This window comes from Hordeum vulgare, chromosome 6H (genome assembly GCF_904849725.1).
Source record: "Hordeum vulgare subsp. vulgare chromosome 6H, MorexV3_pseudomolecules_assembly, whole genome shotgun sequence".
Classification (NCBI taxonomy): domain Eukaryota; kingdom Viridiplantae; phylum Streptophyta; class Magnoliopsida; order Poales; family Poaceae; genus Hordeum; species Hordeum vulgare.
Window position 1 is genome coordinate 48,708,418 of NC_058523.1, and position 22,122 is coordinate 48,730,539.

The following is a 22,122-nucleotide window of genomic DNA, read 5'->3' on the forward strand; positions in this document are numbered from 1 at the left end:
AGTAACGTTACCGATGGATTGAAGACGAAAGAGGGGATGCCTTCCTGGGGCATCCCCAAGCTTAGGCTTTTACGGCATCCTTGAATCATCTTGGGGTGCCTTGGGCATCCCCAAGCTTGAGCTCTTGCCACTCTTTATCCTTTTGTCCATAAGAACTTCACCCAAGACTTGAAAACTTCACAACACGAAACTTAAATAGAAACTCGTGATAACATTAGTATAAGAAAGCAAACCACCACTTCCTTAGGTACTGTAGAAAACTTAAAATTCTACTTATGTTGATGTTGGGTTACTGTATTTTCAATCTTCCATGGCTAATACACCCCGATACTATCCATAGTTTCATCAAAATAAGCAACCAACTCAACAAAAACAGAATCTGTTAACAGCAGACCAGTCTTTAGCAATCTGTATACTTCGTATAATTCCGATACTTAAAAAATTCTGAAAAATTACTACAGTCTGAAGAATTTGCGTAGAAATCAGCAGAAAAAATAATCAACTCAAAAGATCTTACAGAACAAAAATGAAAATTGTTTTCGTGAGGAGAAAGTTTCTGTCTTTTCCAGCATGACCAAACGATCATCCCCAAGACTAATCATAACGGTTTTACTTGGCAAAAACGCAAAAAGAAACATAAAAAACACAATCATAACAGAATTATCAAAGTGTGAAAACACAAAACAGAAAGAAAAAGGATAGATTCTTTGGGTTGCCTCTCAACAAGCGCTATTGTTTAACGCCCTTTGCTAGGCAAAAGGTGATGGAATCACGTATAGTCATCTTTGATGCTCAAGCCATAAGTAGCGTGATCATTTATCATCTTAAGATCTTCATCTTTATTGGATGACTCACCAATAGCTTTAGGAACAAAAACAAACTTGACGGTCTTTTTGAGAGTGAGATTTGGAGTATTTTGCACAGCGGCAAAAGCGGAACCCAAGTTGGTTATGACATCTTCTAGTTTGCCAATTCTAGAGGAATCATTAACTATAGGTTCCTTCTCCCTTAAGTTTTTCAAGATCATTCCCACTTTGGATCCGTACTGAGTAATTTGATTGTGGATCTTTCTGTCCAAACCCTCAATAAGTTCAATTGTGGCAATTTTGTTTTCAATAGCGTCAAGTCTTTGCATCACGTGTTCCAAGGTGAAGGTAGTCCCATTAACCATGAGCGGGGGTGAGCCTACCAAATTCATGATAGCTCCATAGGAGTCAACAGTATGGCACCCCAAAAAATTTCTGCCTACAAAGGTATCAAGAATATACCTATTCCAAGGAGAGATTCCAACATAAAAACTGCGTAGAAGAACGGTAGTGGATTGCTTACGAGTAGATCTACTTTGAGCATTGCAAATCCTGTACCAAGTGTCCTTTAAACTTTCTTCCTCAATCTGCTTGAAATTGAGAACTTCGTTCTCAGGGGTATCGTTTGGAGTGGTGGGTCTAGCCATTGATGGACTACCCCACACACAAATGAGCAGGAAGTAGGCGGGCAAAAGAGAACGGCGAAGGAAAACGGCAAAAAGGCAAAAGGAAACGGCAAAGGAAAAAGGAAAAAAGGCAAAAAGGCAAATGTGAAGTGGGGGAGAGGAAAACGAGAGGCAACTGGCAAAAAAGATAAATGCAAGAGATGAGTTTGTGACACCTAATTGGATAGATCTCTCCTTCCCCAGCAACGACGCCAGAAATACTTCTGCTACTGCAACAAAAGACCTTCCAACGGCGCCAGAAACAAGCGTGTTGACGGGAGACTATTCTTGTCTTGATACTCCTCAACAACGGCACCAGGAATCCTTCTGCTATGGCTACGCCTTTAGGGACTTCCTTGGCAAATATGCAAAGGATTCCCCCGTGGCCTTGGAGCCTTGCATTGGTGTTCCCTCGAAGCGGAAAGGGTGATGTAGCACAGCGGCGGTAAGTATTTCCCTCAGTTTTGAGAACCAAGGTATCGATCCAGTGAAGGATTGTCACAAGTACCTGCAAAAACACAAAGAGCTTGCACCCAACGCTATGAAGGGGTTGTCAATCCCTTATAGATTGTTTGCAAAGTGAGAACTGAAAGCAAAAAGAAACAAAGCAAATTAAAAGTGAAAGTGAAAACGATAGTTGTGAATAGACCCAGGGGCCATAGTGTTCACTAGTGGCTTCTCTCATGAAAGCAAGTAGACGGTGGGTGAACGAATTACCGTCGAGCAATTGATAGAACCGCGCAAAGTCGTGACATTATCTAAGGCAATGATTATATCTATAGGCATCACGTCCAAACAAGTAGACCGATACTTTGTGCATCTACTACTATTACTCCACATGTCGACCGCTATCCAGCATGCATCTAGTGTATTAAGTTCATGAGAACAGAGTAACGCCTTAAGCCAGATGACATGATGTAGATGGACAATCTCATATCTACGATAAATTCCCATCTTGTTACCCTTGATGGCAACAACATGATGCATGCCTTGCTGCCCCTTTTGTCACTGGGAAAGGTCACCACACGGTATGAACCCAAAACCAAGCACTTCTCCCATTGCAAGAATCATAGATCTAGTTGGCCAAACAAAACCCAAGACTCGGAGAGACTTACAAGGATATCAAATCATGCATATAAGAAATCAGCAAAGACTCAAATATAAATCACAAATAATCTGGTCACGAATCCACAATTCATCGGATCTCGACAAACACACCGCCAAAGAGCATTACATCGGATAGATCTCCATGAAGATCATGGAGAACTTTGCATTGAAGATCCAAGAGAGAGAAGAAGCCATCTATCTACTAACTACAGACCCGTAGGTCTGAAGTGAACTACTCACGAGTCATTGGAGAGGCGATGATGTTGATGCAGAAGCCCTCCAACTCCAAAGTCCCCTCTGGCAGGGCACCGGGAAGGGTCTCCAGATGAGATCTCGCGGAAACGGAAGCTTGCGGCGGCGGAAAAGTGTTTTCGTGGATGCCCTTATTTTTTTCTAGATTTTAGGGAATATATAGGCGAAAGAGCTAGGGCACGGGGGCTCCAGGGAGGCCACAAGCCTGGTAGCCGCCACCCCTGGTGGCGGCTACAAGGCTTGTGGGCCCCGTGTGGCTCTCCTGCCTTGGCCCTCAAGTCCCCTGATCTTCTTCCGTTCTGGAAAAATTTATTTCGGGGATTTTATTCCGTTTGGACTCCGTTGCAAAATCAGATCTGAAAAGAGTCTAAAACACAAAAAAAACAGGAACTGGCACTGAATTAATAAGTTAGTCCCAAAAAAGATATAAAAGGTACATAAGACAGCCAAAGTTGACAAGATAACATCATGAAACCATCAAAAATTATAGATACGTTTGAGACGTATCAGTGTATTGCACATTATTATTGAACCTCTAACTATCAAGGAGCATAATTAACATTACGGTGTGATCATAATTTTGTCAATTGCCCAACTGTGATTTGTTTACCCTAGCATAGTTGATTATCGTGTTTTGGGAGAGAGACATCACTAGTGAACGTCATGTGACTCCGGTCCATATCACCATCATTGCTTACACCTCCATTATTTAGCACTTTATTTACTTTTCCGCTGCAATCACTATTACCTTCCCGCTTGTGTTTTGATCCTTTGCAAACTACGAAGCCAGAGAGATTGACAACCGCTCTGTACTCGTTGGAGCAAAGTTATTTGTTGTGTGTGCAGGTCCACGTCTTCTGCTAGCGCAGGGTGGAAGATACTGATACGTCCATTTTGCATCATGCCTTTTCTCTATTATTTTGCAAGGTTTACACTTCAAGGTACAATACTTATGCCTTTTCTCTCTTATTTTGCAAGGTTTACATGAAGAGGGAGAATGCCAGGAACTGGAATTATGGCCTAAAAAAGGAGCAAGTTTGAGATACCTATTCTGCGCAAGTCCAAAAGCCGTGAACATCAACCTGGATTTTTCTTGGGATTTATAAAAAATACTGGGCCAAAGAAGTACCAGAGGGGCGCCAGCAGGAGGCCACAAGCCTGCTAGGCGCGGCCTCCCCCTGGTCGCGCCTAGGGAGCTTGTGGGCTTCCACTTGGCCCTCTGGCTCCCCCTTTTGCTACTAGAAATGTTTCGTTCCATAAAAAATTAGGAGGATGCTTTTCGGAGGATTCGCCACCGCCACGAGGCGAAACTTGAGCAGAACCAATCTAGAGCTCCGGCAGGACGATCCTGCTGGGGAAACTTCCTTCCTGGAGGGGGAAACCGTCGCCATCTTCATCACCAACACTCCTCTCATCGGAGGGGACACGTCACCATCAACACCATCTCATCTCCAAACCCTAGTTCATCTCTTGTAACCAATCTCCGTCTCGCGACTCCGATTGGTACTTGTAAGGTTGCTAGTAGTGTTGATTACTCTTTGTAGTTGATGCTAGTTGGATTACATGGTGGAAGATTATATGTTCAGATCTTTGATGCTACTCATTACCTCTCTGGTCATGATTATGATTATGCTTTGTGAGTAGTCACTTTTGTTTCTGAGGACATGGGATAAGTCATGCTATAAGTAGTCATGTGAATTTGGTATTCGTTTGATATTTTGATGTGTTGTATGTTGTTTTTCCTCTAGTGGTGTTATGTGAACGTCGACTACATAATACTTCACCATTATTTGGGCCTAGAGGAAGGCATTGGGAAGTAGTAAGTAGATGATAGGTTGCTAGAGTGACAGAAGCTTAATTAAACCCTAGTTTATGTGTTGCTTCGTAAGGGGCTGATTTGGATCCACTAGTTTAATGCTATGGTTAGACTTTGTCTTAATTCTTCTTTAATAGTTGCGGATGCTTGCGAGAGGGGTTAATCATAAGTGGGATGCTTGTCCAAGTAAGGGCAGTACCCAAGCGTCGGTCCACCCACATATCAAACTATCAAAGTAGCGACCGCGAACCATATGAACATGATGAAAACTAGCTTGACAGAATTTCCCATGTGTCCTCGGGAGCGTTTTAGCTCCTATAAGACTTTGTCCAGGCTTATCCCTTGCTACAAAAGGGATTGGGACACTTTGCTACTTTTGTTACTTGCTACTTGCTACGAATCATCTTGTCACACAACTACTTGTTACCGATAATTTTAGTGCTTGCAGATATCACCTTGCTGAAAACCACTTGTCAGATCCTTCTGCTCCTCGTTGGGTTCGACACTCTTACTTATCGAAAGGACTATGATAGATCCCCTATACTTGTGGGTGATCAAGACTCTTTTCTGGCGCCGTTGTCGGGGAGTGAAGCGCCTTTGGTAAGTGGAATTTGGTAAGGAAACATTTATTTAGTGTGCTGAAATTTATTGTCACTTGTCACTATGGAAACTAATCCTTTGAGGGCTTGTTCGGGGTATCTTCACCTTGAACGGAAGCACAAAGAGTTGCTCCTCAACCTGCTGCACCTACTGAAAATATTTTCTATGAATTTCCTTCGGATATGCTTGAGAAACTACTGGCTAATCCTTTTAGAGGAGATGGAACATCACATCCAGACTTGCATCTAATCTATGTAGATGAAGTTTGTGGTTTATTTAAGCTTGCAGGTTTGCCCGAAGATGAGGTCAAGAAGAAGTTATTTCCCTTATCTTTGAGGGATAAGGCGTTGACATGGTATAGGCTATGTGATGATACTGGATCATGGAACTACAATCTGTTGAAATTGGAATTTCATCAAAAGTTTTATCCTATGCATCTAGTTCATCGTGATCAGAATTATATTTATAATTTTTTGGCCTCGTGACAGAGAAAGCATCGCTCAAGCTTGGGGGAGGCTTAAATCAATGTTATATTCATGGCCCAACCATGAGCTCTCGAGAGAAATTATCATTCAGAACTTCTATGCTCGGCTTTCTCATGATGATCGCACCATGGTTGACACTTCTTGTACCGGTTCTTTTATGAAGAGAGATATTGACTTCAGATGGAATTTATTGGAAAGAATTAAACACAACTCTGAAGATTGGGAGCTTGATGAAGGTAAGGAGTCAGGTATGAATTTCAAGTTTGATTGCATTAAATCCTTTGTTGAAACAAATACTTATTGTGATTTTAGCGCTAAGTATGGACTTGACTCTGAGATAGTAGCTTCATTGTGTGAATCATTTGCTGCTCATATTGATCTCCCCAGAGAGAAGTGGTTTAAATATCATCCTCCCTTAGAAGTCAATGTAGTTAAACCCAATCTAGTTGAAGAGAAAGACATTGCCTATAATGATCCTATTGTTCCCAGTGCTTACATTGAGAAACCACCTTTCCCTGTTAGGATAAAGGATCATTCTAAAGCTTCACTTGTGATACATAGGGGCTACATTAGAACACCTACACCCCCTGAGAAAATTAGAGTTGAACCTAGCATTGCTATTATCATAGATCTCCTGTCTGACAATGTTGATGGCCATGATATTCACTTCTGTGAAGATGCTGCTTGAATTGCTAAACCACATGCTAGAGACAGACATAGGCCTGTTGTTGGCACGCCTGTTGTTTCTTTTAAGATAGGAGATCATTTCTATCATGGTTTATGTGATGTGGGTGCTAGTGTTAGTGCAATACCTCAATCCTTATATGATGAAATTAAAGACGAGATTGCATCTGTCGAGATAGAACCTATTAATGTCACTATTCAGCTTGCCAATAGAGATACTATCTGCCCTGTGGGAATTGTTAGAGATGTTGAAGTCTTGTGTGGTAAAACGAAGTATCCTGCTTATTTCCTCGTTCTTGCTATCACACAAGATAGCTTTTGTCCCATCATATTTGGTAGACCTTTTCTCAATACTTACAATGCTCATATTGACTGTGAGAAGAAAACTGTCACTGTTGGCTTTGAAGGTGTGTCACACAAGTTCAATTTCTCCAAGTTTGGTAGACAACCTCATGAAAAAGAGTTTCCTAGTAAGGATGAAACTATTGCCCTAGCTTCTATTTCCGTGCCTCCTACTGATCCTTTAGAGCAATACTTGCTTGAGCATGAAAATGATATGCATATGGATGAAAGGGATGCGATAGATAGAGTTGTCTTAGAACAATATCCTATCCTTAAGAATAATTTGCCTGTTGAACTGCTTGGGGATCCACCCCCACCAAAGGGTGATCCTGTGTTCGAGCTTAAACAGTTGCCTGATACTCTTAAGTATGCTTATCTTGATGAAAAAGAGATATATCCTGTTATTATTAGTGCTAGCCTCTCAGAGCATGAAGAAAAGAAGTTATTAAAAACTCTAAGGAAGCACCATGCTGCTATTGGATATACTCATGATGATCTTAAGGGCATTAGTCCCACTCTATGCCTGCACAAGATTAAAACCGATCCTGATTCCAAACTAGTTGCCGATCATCAATGGAGATTAAATCCTAAGATGAAAGAGGTAGTGAGAAAAGAAATACTAAAGCTCCTGGAAGCAGGTATTATCTATCCTGATGCTCATAGTGATTGGGTAAGTCCAGTGCATTGCGTCCCTAAGAAGGGAGGTATTACCGTTGTCCCTAATGAGAAGGATGAATTGATCCCACAGAGGATTATTACTAGCTATAGGATGGTGATCGATTTTAGGAAATTGAATAAAGCCACTAGGAAAGATCATTACCCTTTGCATTTTATTGACCAAATGCTAGAAAGACTGTCTAAACACACACACTTCTGCTTTCTAGATGGTTATTCTGGTTTCTCGCAAATACCAGTTGCACAATCTGATCAGGAGAAAACCACTTTCACCTGCCCTTTCGGTACCTTTGCTTATAGACGCATGCCTTTTGGCTTATGTAATGCACCTGCCACCTTTCAAAGATGTATGATGGCTATATTCTCTGACTTTTGTGAAAAGATTGTTGAGGTTTTCATGGATGACTTCTCCGTTTACGGGTCTTCTTTTGATGATTGCCTCAGCAACCTTGATCGAGTCTTGCAGAGATGTAAAGACACCAATCTTGTCTTGAATTGGTAGAAGTGCCACTTTATGGTTAATGAAGGCATTGTCTTAGGACATAAAATTTCTGAAAGAGGTATTGAAGTCGATAAGGCTAAGGTTGATGCAATCGAGAAAATGCCATGCCCCACATATATCAAAGGTACAAGAAGTTTCCTTGGTCATGCTGGTTTCTATAGAAGGTTCATTAAAGACTTCTCTAAGATTTCTAGGCCTCTTCCTATCTCTTGCAAAAGGATATTCCTTTTGTTTTTGACGATGATTGTGAGGAAGCCTTCGAAATACTTAAGAAGGCCTTAATAACTGCGCCTATTGTTCAACCACCTGATCGGAACATACCTTTTGAAATCATGTGTGATGCAAGTGATTATGATGTTGGTGCTGTTCTTAGACAAAGAGTTGATAAGAAGTTGAATGTTATTCACTATGCTAGTAAAACTCTAGACAGTGCCCAAAAAAACGATGCTACTACGGAAAAGCAATTTTTAGCAGTCGTGTTTGCATGTGAAAAGTTCAGATCTTACATAGTTGATTCCAAAGTCACTATTCACACTGATCATGCTGCTATTAAGTACCTCATGGAGAAGAAAGACACTAAACCTAGACTCATTAGATGGGTTCTCTTGCTACAAGAATTTGATTTGCATGGTGTCGACAGGAAGGGTGCTGATAACCCCGTAGCAGATAACTTGTCTAGGTTGGAGAATGTTCTTGATGACCCACAACCTATTGATGATAGCTTTCCTGATGAGCAACTGAATGTCATCAATACTTCACGTAGTGCACCGTGGTATGCTGATTATGCAAACTATATTGTTGCCAAATATATACCACCTAGTTTCACATACCAGCAAAAGAAGAAATTCTTCTTTGACTTGAGGCATTACTTTTGGGATGATCCTCACCTTTATAAGGAAGGAGTAGATGGTGTTATTAGATGTTGTGTACCTGAACATGAACATGGACAGATCCTACAGAAGTGTCACTCCGAGGCCTACGGAGGACACCATGCTGGAGATAGAACTGCACACAAGGTATTGCAATCAACACTACAAGAAAAGTGTTAATCCGTGACGGATTTCTGATGACGTTCTCATAATCTGTCATGGAAACCGTCACTTATTACCCAGACGCTAATGGGCCTCAGAATGCAAGGCCCTTTATGACAGACATCGAGGGACTGTCATGAAATCTGTCACGGATCAATCAACTCGGACTAATAGGGCGTAGTTTTTTTTCTTTATGCACCACTTAGACCGTCATGGATGACTCTTGTTGATATGTCGTGCATGTCTTTTTATTTGACCCACCTCTTAGTTGGATGCAATCAACATTACACATACATAAAAAAACAAGACCAAAACTGAGAGAGAGAGAGAGCGTAGGATGGCGCGCAGAGAAAATTTTTAAGTCTCCAGCGCGGGGGGAGGGGGCGAAATTTTTTAGCCATCCCATTTAAATAGAGAGTCCACACAAGCCTAACCCTAAATATCCTTATCCCATATTCTCTCATCCCCAACCACCAGCCGCCGCCGCCGCTCCACCTATCCTCCCCGCCCCTCTCCATGTCGTCGCCGGTGGTGCCAGCCCCGAACCACCCCGCGCCACGCTCTCCCCTCTACTGCTATGGCTGGATTCACCGCTCGGCTAGGGTTTTGGGCGTTGGCTCAGCGCCGATGGCCATGGGTGCCTCCGGTGAGTTCATATTCTCCTTCATCTTCATCCTTTCTCCCTCTCCCTCTCTCTAATCTCTGGTATTCCTTCCTTGCAGGGAGAAGAACGTGTAAAGGAGGCACACTGGATTCGACTGCTTCTCGCCGCGTTGGAGGAATCAGACTGCATCCATCGCGACTGGGTGGTGCCTGCGGCCCCTTCATGCCGATGTCGCCGATCCAGGTCTCCTTCCTTGACCTCAATCCCTTCGTACCTATCAAGGAGGTCGTCACACTCCAGTAACGTTGACCTCAAGTAGCAGAGCCCACCCCCGTCCTCAACCTCTAGTGGCAGTTTCCACTATATTGTCCATCGGCGGCGACACCAGATTATCCTCCAACCTCAACCTCCCTACATCATCCATCACATCTAGCCATATCGTCCTCTGACGGCGCCACGAGATTCAGTGTCCACATGTGCGATGCAATTGTCGTGCAAGTTGTCTGCCGCACATACATGCCTTGCCTACAGGTCCAACTAGCCTTTCCCCATACACAATATTCCTAGGCTAGAGATGGAGGCCTTTCCCCATACGAGAATCACCAATACATGGCTATGCTAGATACACTCGATTTAATATGTGAGTTCCATTGTATACATTATCCTAGCTTTTCCAAATAAATTCAGATTTCTCTGATTTTTTATGTATGGTTTAATTGCTTTTCGAAGTTCACCTTGTATGTTGGTGATAAGTTTTTAATTGATTCTTTCTCTTTTAGACTTTTACTGGATTCAGCAGGTAAAAAAAGAATAGACCTTTTTGTTTGGTTTATAACAGAGAAAGGAACTTGGAAGGAAATTCAATTTTTTCATAGGAATTGATGTTATGTATCTTGTGCATTTAACTTTGAGGGGAAACCGCGTCCATAGAAATTCAAGAATCAGTAGTCTAACCAGGGTTACTAAACATCTATGTGTTTCTGTTATTTATTTTGTATATTCATTACTATTTTGTGATTTGGTTGTGGTAGCGAATGGGAGGAAGGAGAAGATCGCTTCTAGCCTGCTAGGCACCTTTGTGGTGACTCAGGGTGGATGAAATGGTCTGGTCCGCGTGCGAAAGCTAGCTACACCATCCTGTTCTAGCCGGATCCGGAGGCCAGGGCACCATGATTCACCAAGGGCACCGTCATGAGGTTTGTCGTTTATTTGTAGGCCGTCTCGTGTCTGTTTGCTAGTTGCCCATGGTGACGGTAGTGTGAGTTCATTTCTGTGGTTGGTTATTGTTGGCAGGTTCGTCCAACACACTCGGGGTTCGGGAGCGTGTGATGACAATCTAGTCCAATATACTGCAGCTCGAGGGACACCATCGTCGTCTAGAGCAATGATACTTGGATTGAAATCTGTAAGTGGAGGATACATTATAACCTGTAAAATAATGTGTGCGTATTAAGAGAGTAATAATAGCATTTCATTCCTGAATGTTGCGTTGCGCGGTCACAATATCTTAGAAAAAATCTTTGGCAATGCTTATTCGTAGCTGAAAATCATCTTCTGATTATGCAATACATCCTCTCCTCCTCTCACATTGAAGTCAAACCCCCTTCTCCAAGGTAACCAGACAATCCAATTCCTACAAATTTGCAAGCTTTGTTTCTCTCAAGTCTTCCACTCAACCCCGGACAATATTTCATTGAATCTGTGAATTTTCTCCTGAACTAATAGAGCTAGTTGCAGGTCAAAACATTATGATACGAGGGGAAGGAAATATTTATGGATGAAATTTACTTTTACACATCATATATCTTATGTTTATTTAAATCATGTGGTCCTTTTCTCAGTTATGAGTTGTAGTACTACTACATGAAGATTATAAATTCAGTACGATTGTTTTTGCTTGCTAATTCATGAGTACGTGACGACAAAGTCACTATCTATTTTTTTACCATGTGATGGCACGACAACCATGGGGCGAATATGATTGAATCTGTTTAGGTGGCCTCATGAACACAAAGATCCGTTTCATTTTATTTTCCTTGACCTCATGAAAACAAATAAGTGGAAATATGATGTTGTCATGTTTCTGTAATATGTTATATGTGTGCACAAGTTATCAGCTCTATTTATATTTAAGGGATACATTTTCCATTGCCCACTGATTCATCTACATAAGCCATTCATGTAGATAATATTTCTGTGTATAATTATTCATCTACAGAAGCAATGTTATTATTTTGAAAATCCAATGTAAATTATGCTCTAGAGAAAACTTCAGTGTATACGTATGGCGTGTTTTAGTTTTTACTGATAATTTGTCCCGACATCTAAAATAGGCTGATAGACATTCTTTTGTTTTCGCTGATATGTATTGCTGTCATACAAACAGGGAAAATAATTTTTTCATTGAAAGCAAGGTATTACTATGACCATGAAGTACACGCATTTTTGTTGGATGGCTGTTTGAATGTTGGGCAAATTCTGCTTGTTCATGTACGTGTGCTATGTACAAGGGGGCTAGGCTTTGTAATATATTTCCTTGTAGGTAAGAAGATTTTTTAGCATTATGTTGATTGATTTTCTAGTAGCATAGTTATATTCGAGAACTTATTTTATGTTTGTACAACACACGTGATGATGGCAAGTGTCTTCTTTTTTGCGAAGAGATGGCAAGTTTCCTTCCATATGTATTTTGTTTTGCACTTCTCAATCATAGGCATCATTTGATAAACTTTATTTGATCGCAACCATTCTTTTTAGCTCTTTTATTGTTACATCTATGCCGTTTGTCTTGTATCGTTTTATAATTATATAATAGATTTTCCTGTTTACATTTGTTGCAATTCTCCTGTTTCTACTATCTATTCATACCTACAAATATCTAATTGTCTTTTAAATATGCTAGGTATGATTGTGTACTCAGCTACTTGGTGCTGCCATCACAATTTGGATGACGTGATAGTTTCCATCAAGGTTTCCATTAGGAGGGCCGACGACAAGAACTTCAATAGTTTAAGTGTTTTGGTTGTCCAAACTGGATTGCACTATTTTCTAAATTGTTGAGTGATATATTTTATCAATCTATGTTGTAAATTATCATTTCATGGATGATTTTGTAAACTTCTATGTTGTAGATACTTGCGGATGACTACATATTGATTCATACGTGTACATATGACAGTTTGTAAATACCTTTCCTTGGTCTAAAATTGTCACTACAATTTGAGTAATGCATTATGCTTAAAAATGTACTTGGTGAAAATTGGGTTAAATGAAATGAAATAGGCTAATGGGCTGAATTAAATTTAAAAGGTTACGAAATCCATGACGATTTCTGTGACAAAAATAGTGTCCATGTAGGCTGCCACGCATTCAAGTTGGTCAATTGAGAATCCAACGTGGCGTTGGTCCATGACGGTCTATTCCGTCACCATGGTTTGGGCCTTGGGCGGGCCTGCGCCACATCCATGACGGACAAGAACCGTCGTGGACGACATGATGTCAAATTATGACGCGATATACATGACGGATTCTCAACCCGTCATGACTGCGCACCCGTGACAGTTTTGGGATAACCCGTGGCGGATTAGAACCGTCATGTATTAACAGATTTCTTGTAGTGCAAGTTTCTATTGGCCCACTCTCTTCAAGGATGCCTGTAAGTTTGTCTTGTCTTGTGACGAATGTCAAAGAATAGGTAATATCAGTAAACGTCAGGAAATGTCTATGAACTATTCAGTTGTCATTGAACCATTTGATGTCCGGGGCTTTGATTATATGGGACCTTTTCAAAAATCCAACGGGTATACTCATATCCTAGTTGTTGTTGATTACGTCACTAAGTGGGTAGAAGCTATCCCAACTAGAAGTGCTGATCACAACACCTCTATCAGGATGCTTAAAGAAGTTATTTTCACTAGATTTGGAGTCCCTAGATATCTAATGACCGACGGTGGTACACATTTCATTCATGGTGCTTTCCGTAAAACGCTTGCTAAGTACGATGTCAACCATATAATTGCGTCTCCCTATCACCCTCAGTCTAGTGGTCAAGTAGAGCTAAGAAATAGAGAGATTAACCTGATTCTGCAAAAGACTGTCAATAGGTCTAGAAAGAATTGGTCTAGGAAGCTCGATGATGCACTATGGGCTTATAGAACTGCCTATAAGAATCCCATGGGCATGTCTCCGTACAAAATGGTGTACGGTAAAGCATGTCATTTACCTCTTGAGCTAGAGCATAAGGCTTATTGGGCAATCAAAGAGCTCAACTTTGATTTCAAACTTGTTGGTGAGAAGAGGTTATTTGATATTAGCTCGCTTGATGAGTGGAGAACTCAGGCATATGAGAATGCCAAGTTGTTCAAATAAAAGGTTAAGAGGTGGCATGATAAAAGGATACAAAAGCGTGAGTTCAATGTAGGTGATTATGTCTTGCTATATAATTCTCGTTTAAGATTTTTTGCAGGCAAGCTTCTCTCTAAATGGGAAGGTCCTTACATTGTTGAGGAAGTATATCATTCCAGTGCTATCAAGATCAACAACACGGAAGGTAATTTTCTGAGAGTGGTAAATGGGCAGAGAATCAAGCACTATATCTCACGTGCTCCCATAAATGTTGAAAGCAATATTTTCAATACCATAACTCCGGAGGAGTACCTAAGGGATATTTACCAGCCTGTTTCAGACTCCAAAACCGAAGAGGTATGTGATTTGGTAAGTAAACAGACTCCAAAACTTTTCTAGTAGGACTTTTTCTCCGTTTTGGAATTTTTGAAAAAATAGAAAATTTTAAAGCAGTCTGGAAAGCGCACGAGGAGGCGACAAGCCTGCTAGGCACGGGCCACCCCCCTGGCCGCGCCTGGGGGGCTTGTGACCACCTCTTGTGCCTCCCGGACTCCGTTTTCTTGCGGAGTACTCCTTCTAGTCTGGAAAAAATCATTATATATTCTCCCGAAAGGTCTGACCCTCGTATCATGCAAATTTCCTATGTTTTCGTTTCGAGTCCTGTTTTCTGCCGCAGATTTGGGGCAGGATGTCTTCTCAAGATTCAGAGGGGGAGAGCTATGTGGCCGATTACCTTGCTAACCCCAAGGTCTATGGGGACTTGGATCCTTATGGCTGGACCACTGATGAGGAACAAGATTATGATCCCAAGGGGAAGGAACGAACAAGTTCCGATGAGGAGGAGGCTCCTCTACCTCAACTTGGACACACACATGTGGAGTTCAAGAAGTCGAGCCTCCCTGACTCAAGGAAGAAGCCTAATACTTTGTTTATCCCTTCTCGTTTCTTGCAGGAGAGTAAGTAGGAATTATGCCAAAGGGTGTTGAGGCTTGAAGAGGAAATTGATGATCTGAGGGAGCAGAATTTTATGCTCAAGAGGAAACTAAAAAAGTTCAAGACCTCTGCAACAACCTCACCACCATCACCTCCAAAGGAAGACAACTGAGTATGGGTATGGGCGATCCCCTTGGCTTGTGCCAAGCTTGGGGGAGTTGCCCCGGTATCGTATCACCATCACATCTTTTGCCTTTACCTTTGTTTTAGTTTGTTCCTTTTCGGTTTTATCTTCTCTAGTAGAATAAAGGTCTTAGTGTTTTAGGCTTGAGTTTTGCTTTGTGTCACCCCCGATGTATTCGAGCTCGTGAGCCATATAATAAAGAGTGTCTTAGTTAAGGGCTTTGCCTCATGTGATGATCAAAAGAATGAGAAAAGAACAAAAGCATGAAAAGATCATGCAATGATCTTATGGGGAGTGACGGCTTCACATATAAAAAGAATGATGATTGAAACTTGTTGAGGGTAGACAAACGTAGACCTTGGTCATTGTTGCAATTAATAGGAAGTGATAAAGAAGGAGAGGTTCACATATAAATATATCATCTTTGACACCGTCTATGATTGTGAACACTCATTAAACTGTTACATGCTTAGAAGTAGATGTTGGACAAGGAAGACAATATAATGAATCATGTTTGCTTAGGTTCCGAACAGTGTTATATGACTAGAGATCCCTTAGCATGTGACAATTGATTCCACCTCATATCAGCCAAAACTTCCGCACTAGGTAGAGATACTACTTGTGCATCCATAAAGCTTCAACCCAGTTTTGCCATGAGAGTCCACCATACCTACCTATGGATTGAATAAGATCCCTCAAGTAAGTTGTCATCGGTGCAAGCAATAAAAAATTACTCCCTAAATATGTATGATCTATTAGTGTGTGGAAAATAAGCTTTGTACGAACCTGTGATGAGGAAGACATAAAAGCGACAGACTGCATAATAAAGTTCTTTATCACACGAGGCAATATTAAGTGACGTTCCTCCACACTAAGAGGTTGCACATCCAAACCTCAAAAGCGCATGACAACCTCTGCTTCCCTCTGCGAAGGGCCTATCTTGTACCTTTACTTTTTGCACTTGAAAGAGTCATGGTGATCTACACCAATTCCTTAGTTCGCCTTTATCTTGGCTAATGTCATGTGCTTGGGAAAGATCTATATTCATATGTCAACTTGGAGGTAAGTATTCATGAATTATTATTGTTGACATTACCCTTGAGGTAAATGGTCAGGAGGCGAAACTATAAGCCCCTATCTTTCTCTGTGTCCAACTGAAACTTTGATCTCATGAGTACCACGTGAGTTGTAGCAATTGTAGAGAACGAAAGGATGATTGAGTATATGGATTTGCTTTACAAGCTCTTATTTGACTCTTTCTGATGTTGTGATAAATTGCAATTGCTTCAATGACTAAAGGCTATCGGTTGTTAATTCTCGGTAAGGTTCTTGATCCATGCTTTACTTTGTGAAGGAATTGTCACTTTAGCATAAGAGTTGATATGATGGTATTGCTGTTCTGAATATGATCATGCTTCCTGCATGTCTGTATCTTGTTTTGTCGACACCTCTCTCTCTAAACATGTGGACATGTTTATTGATCTCGGCTTTCGCTTGAGGACAAGCGAGGTCTAAGTTTGGTGGAGTTGATACGTCCATTTTGCATCATGCTTTCATGTTGATATTTATCGCTTTTTGGGTTGTTATTACACTTCAAGGTACAATACTTATGGCTTTTCTCTCTTTTTTTGCAAGGTTTACATGAAGAGGTAGAATGCCGGCAGCTGGAATTCAGGCCTGAAAAAGGAGCAAGTTTGAGATACCTATTATGCGCAACTCCAAAAGCCGTGAAAATCAACGTGGATTTTTTGAGATTTATAAAAAATACTGGGCCAAAGAAGTACCAGAGGGGCGCCAGCAGGAGGCCACAAGCCTGCTAGGTGCGGCCTCCCCCATGGCCGCACCTAGGGGGCTTGTGGGCTCCCACTTGGCCCTATGGCTCCCCCCTTTTGCTACAAGAAGGGTTTCCTTCCAGAAAAAATTAGGAGGAGGCTTTTCGGAGGATTCGCCGCTGCCACGAGGCGGAACTTGGGCAGAACAAATCTAGAGCTCCGGCAGGACGATCCCGCCGGGGAAACTTCCCTCCCGGAGGGGGAAATCATCGCCATCGTCATCACCAACACTCCTCTCATCGGAGGGGACTCATCACCATCAACATCTTCATCAGCACCATCTCATCTCAAAACCCTAGTTCATCTCTTGTAACCAATCTCCGTCTCGCAACTCCGATTGGTACTTGTAAGGTTGCTAGTAGTGTTGATCACTCTTTGTAGTTGATGCTAGTTGGATTACTTGGTGGAAGATTATATGTTCAGATCTTCGATGCTGCTCATTACCTCTCTGGTCATGATTATGATTATGCTTTGTGAGTAGTCACTTTTGTTCCTGAGGACATGGGATAAGTCATGCTATAAGTAGTCATGTGAATTTGGTATTCGTTCGATTTTTTGATGTGTTGTATGTTGTTTTTCCTCTGGTGGTGTTATGTGAACGTCAACTACATAACACTTCACCATTATTTGGGCCTAGAGGAAGGCATTGGGAAGTAGTAAGTATATGATGGGTTGCTAGAGTGACACAAGCTTAAACCCTAGTTTATGTGTTGCTTCATAAGGGGCTGATTTGGATCCACTAGTTTAATGCTATGGTTAGACTTTGTCTTAATTCTTCTTTCGTAGTTGCAGATGCTTGCTAGAGGGGTTAATCATAAGTGGGATGCTTGTCCAAGTAAGGGCAGTACCCAAGCATCGGTCCACCCACATATCAAACTATCAAAGTAGAGAACGCGAATCATATGAACATGATGAAAACTAGCTTGACAGAATTTCCCATGTGTCCTCGGGAGCGTTTTACCTCCTATAATACTTTGTCCAGGCTTGTCCCTTGCTACAAAAGGGATTGGGCCGCTTTGCTGCACCATTGTTACTTTTGTTACTTGCTACTTGCTATGAATCATCTTGTCACACGACTACTTGTTACTGATAATTTCAGTGCTTGTAGATATCACCTTGCTGAAAACCACTTGTCAGATCCTTTTGCTCCTCGTTGGGTTCGACACTCTTACTTATCGAAAGGACTACGATAGATCCCTGATACTTGTGGGTCATCAGATACCTACTTGTTGAGCCTAGGAGTCCTCTTTGTTCGATAAACCTTACAGTCTCCGTGTAAGGGAAATTTGCTGGTGACTACATCTCCACCTTCCACTTGGGGTCCAACAAGGGGCGGGAAGCATATACATCACCTCGTCATCAAGCAAATTTCTGGCGTCGTTGGCTCCACTCTTCAAGATAGGGGAGTTGCACACTATCTTTTACCTTTGCTTTTTAGTCTTGTTTGTTTGCTTCTTAGTTTTTGCTTTAGAGTCTTATACCCAAAAACGACAAAAAAATTAGTTATTTTGCTTTTAGTTGTCAAGCATGTTAAGGTTTGATGCTTGGAAGGAATCTGAGGTCCTATATTTCCATCAAAGGAATGGAGAAAATATGAAGGAAGCATGGGATAGAATTTCTGAAGCACACAAAAGAATTATGCCTTGTATACCTATCAAACTTGTGCTTAGAAAATTTTATGATGGTCTCTTTATATGGTGCAAACACTCTCTTGATATTATAGCTAAAGGAGATTTCTTAGAGTGTGATGAGGCAAGAGCTCTTGATATTATACGTGGTCTATCTAATAATCTTGTTTATAATCATGGTTCTGACACTATTATAGATAGACTTGCTACAATTGAAGGGAAAATAGATGCTCTAGATTTAAGAGAAAGAGAGAAACCCATGGTTGATAAGGAGCATATTTTGAAAATAGACGATGATTGGGAGCCTTTTGTTAGAATTAGCATCTCCAACGAAGACTTCCTTGCTTATTGTGATATTGGATCCATGGTTTCTACTATGCCAAAAGTTGTTTATGATTCCCTCCGGTTAGACATGTAAACTTTTTCATCTTATCATGGACACGCTAATGGTGATATTTCTGAGATCGAGGGAAAGATAAAAGATGTCCAGGTTACATTCTCTAAAAGGAGTGCAACAATTGATTTCTTCATCATGGAGCCCAACAAAGGGAATATAGTGCTTGGAAGGGACTTCCTCCGAGCCATGAGAGGCTTCATTGGTATAAGCTTACGAGGGAAATAGAAAGGTACGTACCCATTCCCTAGGAAAAATGAGGATGAACTTGTTGAGGATCCGTTTGAAGGTCTTTATAATTCCGATAACTTTGAAGAACTTTGATCCTCCTTCTTGCATTATGCCTAGCTCAAAGGCATAAAAGAAAGCGCTTGTTGGGAGGCAACCCAATATGTTTTTACTTTCTGTCTTAGTGTTCTTGATGTTTGTTACTACGGTAGCAACATCATTGTATCTTTATTTTTAAGCTTTGTGCCAAGTTATAGCCTTTGATTGCAAGAAAGTTCAAAAATTGTGACATGCTGTCCAGAAACAGATTATGTCTGCTTGACGGAAAAAATCGCCAAAAATCACCAGATCATCTTTTTTATATGATTTTTTGACAGCATGATCTATATAATTGTCTTTATGGAATATGTTCTGAGTTTTTTGATTTAAGTTGCAGAAGTGTTCCGAATAAATTATTTACTACCTGCTATTCTGTTTTTCACAGAGTCTGCCATGTTTAGTGTGTTCATTGTTTTGCGAATCCTAAGCTTGCTTTTTATTTGCAAAAATCTTTTGGCATTCATGAGAAGCAGTAGATTTTCATGAGAATCTTTATTTACATCAGGTATTGAATTATTTTATTAAGGGAACTAACTACTCTAACCAGCTTATGACAAGTTTTGTATGAAGGGAGTTTTCAAGTATTGTGATGGGAGAGATGATGAAAGAAGATAAAGGAGTGTCAAATGCTCAAGGTTGGGTATGCCCCCATGCACCCCAAGAAATATTCAAGGAGACTCAAGCATCTAAGCTTGGGGATGCCCCCGTGCATCCCCTTCTCTATCAACAATCATCAGGTCGTCCATCTCCATGCTATATTTTTATCACTTCATATGATATGTGCTATGCTTGGAGCGTCCCGCTATTTGCTTTTTAGTTTGTTTTAGTTTTGCTTGATGTGCATAACAAGTCGGAACCTAGCCTACCTTGTTTGGGAGAGACACACGCTCCATTCCACTCTAGAACACAACATAGGTTTTCATGCTTATTCTTTTTGTGTGTTCTTCATCTTTTCGTAGCTACTGTCATGATTAGCTCTTAGCTTTCATGCTTATCTTCTTAAGAGATTTTACTTAGGTTGATTTTGTTACTCTCTTGAGTTATCATGCTTATCTTCTTAAGAGATTTTAGTTAGGTTGATTTTGGTACTCTCTTGAGTTATCATGCTTATCTTGTTTAGAGAGTTGGCTTGTTGCACTGAGTTGTGTGTCTTGCATAAGTAGGTAACTGAGGTTGCTATTTAAGTATAGTAGTAACTTGCAATAGTTTTGAGGTATTGATTTGAGTAATGTTTGGACTATTGGTGCCAAGAGCTTGAGCCTATTAGTGATAGGTGTCGTATTTTGGGAAATCCGTGTGTTTTTCCAAAGCTAAAAATTAGTTGAGAACTCTAGCTACTAAATTGATCGCTAACCTCTGGAGGGGTTGGAATATATAGAGTATCCTCACGTTACCATGAGTCGAGGTTACGCAAGGATAACCAAACCCCCAGACATTCCTCCTCGGGGTACTTGTCCCTTTGTGAATTTCCTAACTAGACAGATAGTTACTGATAATAAGTGTATGAGTTCTTCGGACTAATGTGAGTATTTGATTGTTGGCACTTCCACCATCTATATTTTGCTAGCCTCTTCGGTACCGTGCATTGCCCTTTTACACATTGAGAGTTGGTGAAAACTCCACCGGTGCATCCAAACCCATGACATGATACGCTGTGTCATACATAAGCCTCATTATATATTTCCTCAAAACATCCACCATACCTACCTATTAAGGCATTTCCATAGCCTTTCTGAGATACATTTCCATGTAACATCCATCATCTCATGACTTGATCTTCATGTGATACATGCTTTTGCTTGATTATAGAGTTGCATGCTAGTTGGGCCTTGCCCTCATTACTGCTACATGACGTGCTAGTATCATTGCATATCCTACTACACTCGCAGATGCATACATTTGCAAACATCATGATAGTTTTCACTTGTCTTTACGTTGAGTACATCTTATAAAGTGTGATGATTTTTTTTCTATTCATGTAAAATATAGAGTGTTGCCCTTAAGTGAGGAAAAGATCCCAAAGAGGACAAACAAAAGATCCCAAAGAGGACAAATGAGAGATAAAAAGAAAGAGCCAAAGAGGCCACAAAAAGTAAAATAAAAAATGAGAAAAAGAAAAAGAGAAAAAAAGAAAAAAAAGAGAAGGGGCAACACTACTATTCCTTTTGAAAGATTCACACTCGTACTCCATTACTATATTGGTACTACATAGAGATTATCATTCATGATAACTATGTGGGGATCCTTACACTATAGAACTTGGTTTGCATATTCCAATGATGAGCCTTCTCAAATGAGCTCTAGGTCTTCATGAGCAAACAAGTTGGATGCACCCCCACCAGTTCCATTGGAGAGCTTACCTTAGCTCATATGTGCATCCGTTACATGGCAATCCCTACTCCTCACATCATATTTATCATTTGGTTTTTTCTCGCCTATGGTTGTCCTCATTGATGTGAGCCTTTCACACCTTTTTGTCTTCCTTCCCCGTCATTATTCTATTTGCCATCCTAAGTGTCATCATATCTTGCTTACGCTCATCCATTGCATGAGTGCTCAAAGTTGAAAGGGAGAAGATCATTTTGACTTGTGCTTGACAAGTGGTCTGGGGATGAGTCAAAATAAGATTCTAAAGGAGACTAAGTGTGAGGCTCAGTAGATTGAGTTCTCAATTAAAAAATATTTTATCTCTGAACCCATCTCCCACTTCTTGCACGCAAACACCATTTGGAGACATTCGAGTCATGGACAGCGAGAGCTCTTGCACCTTTATGTTCTTACTTTGCTAAATTCAATACTAGATATAGACTCTTGCTTGTTATTGTCTTGACTGGAATTGCATATATCACTTGCTTTAATTTGAAGTTCTTATATGTGTGTTAGCATGTCACCACATAAATTATTGTGTTAT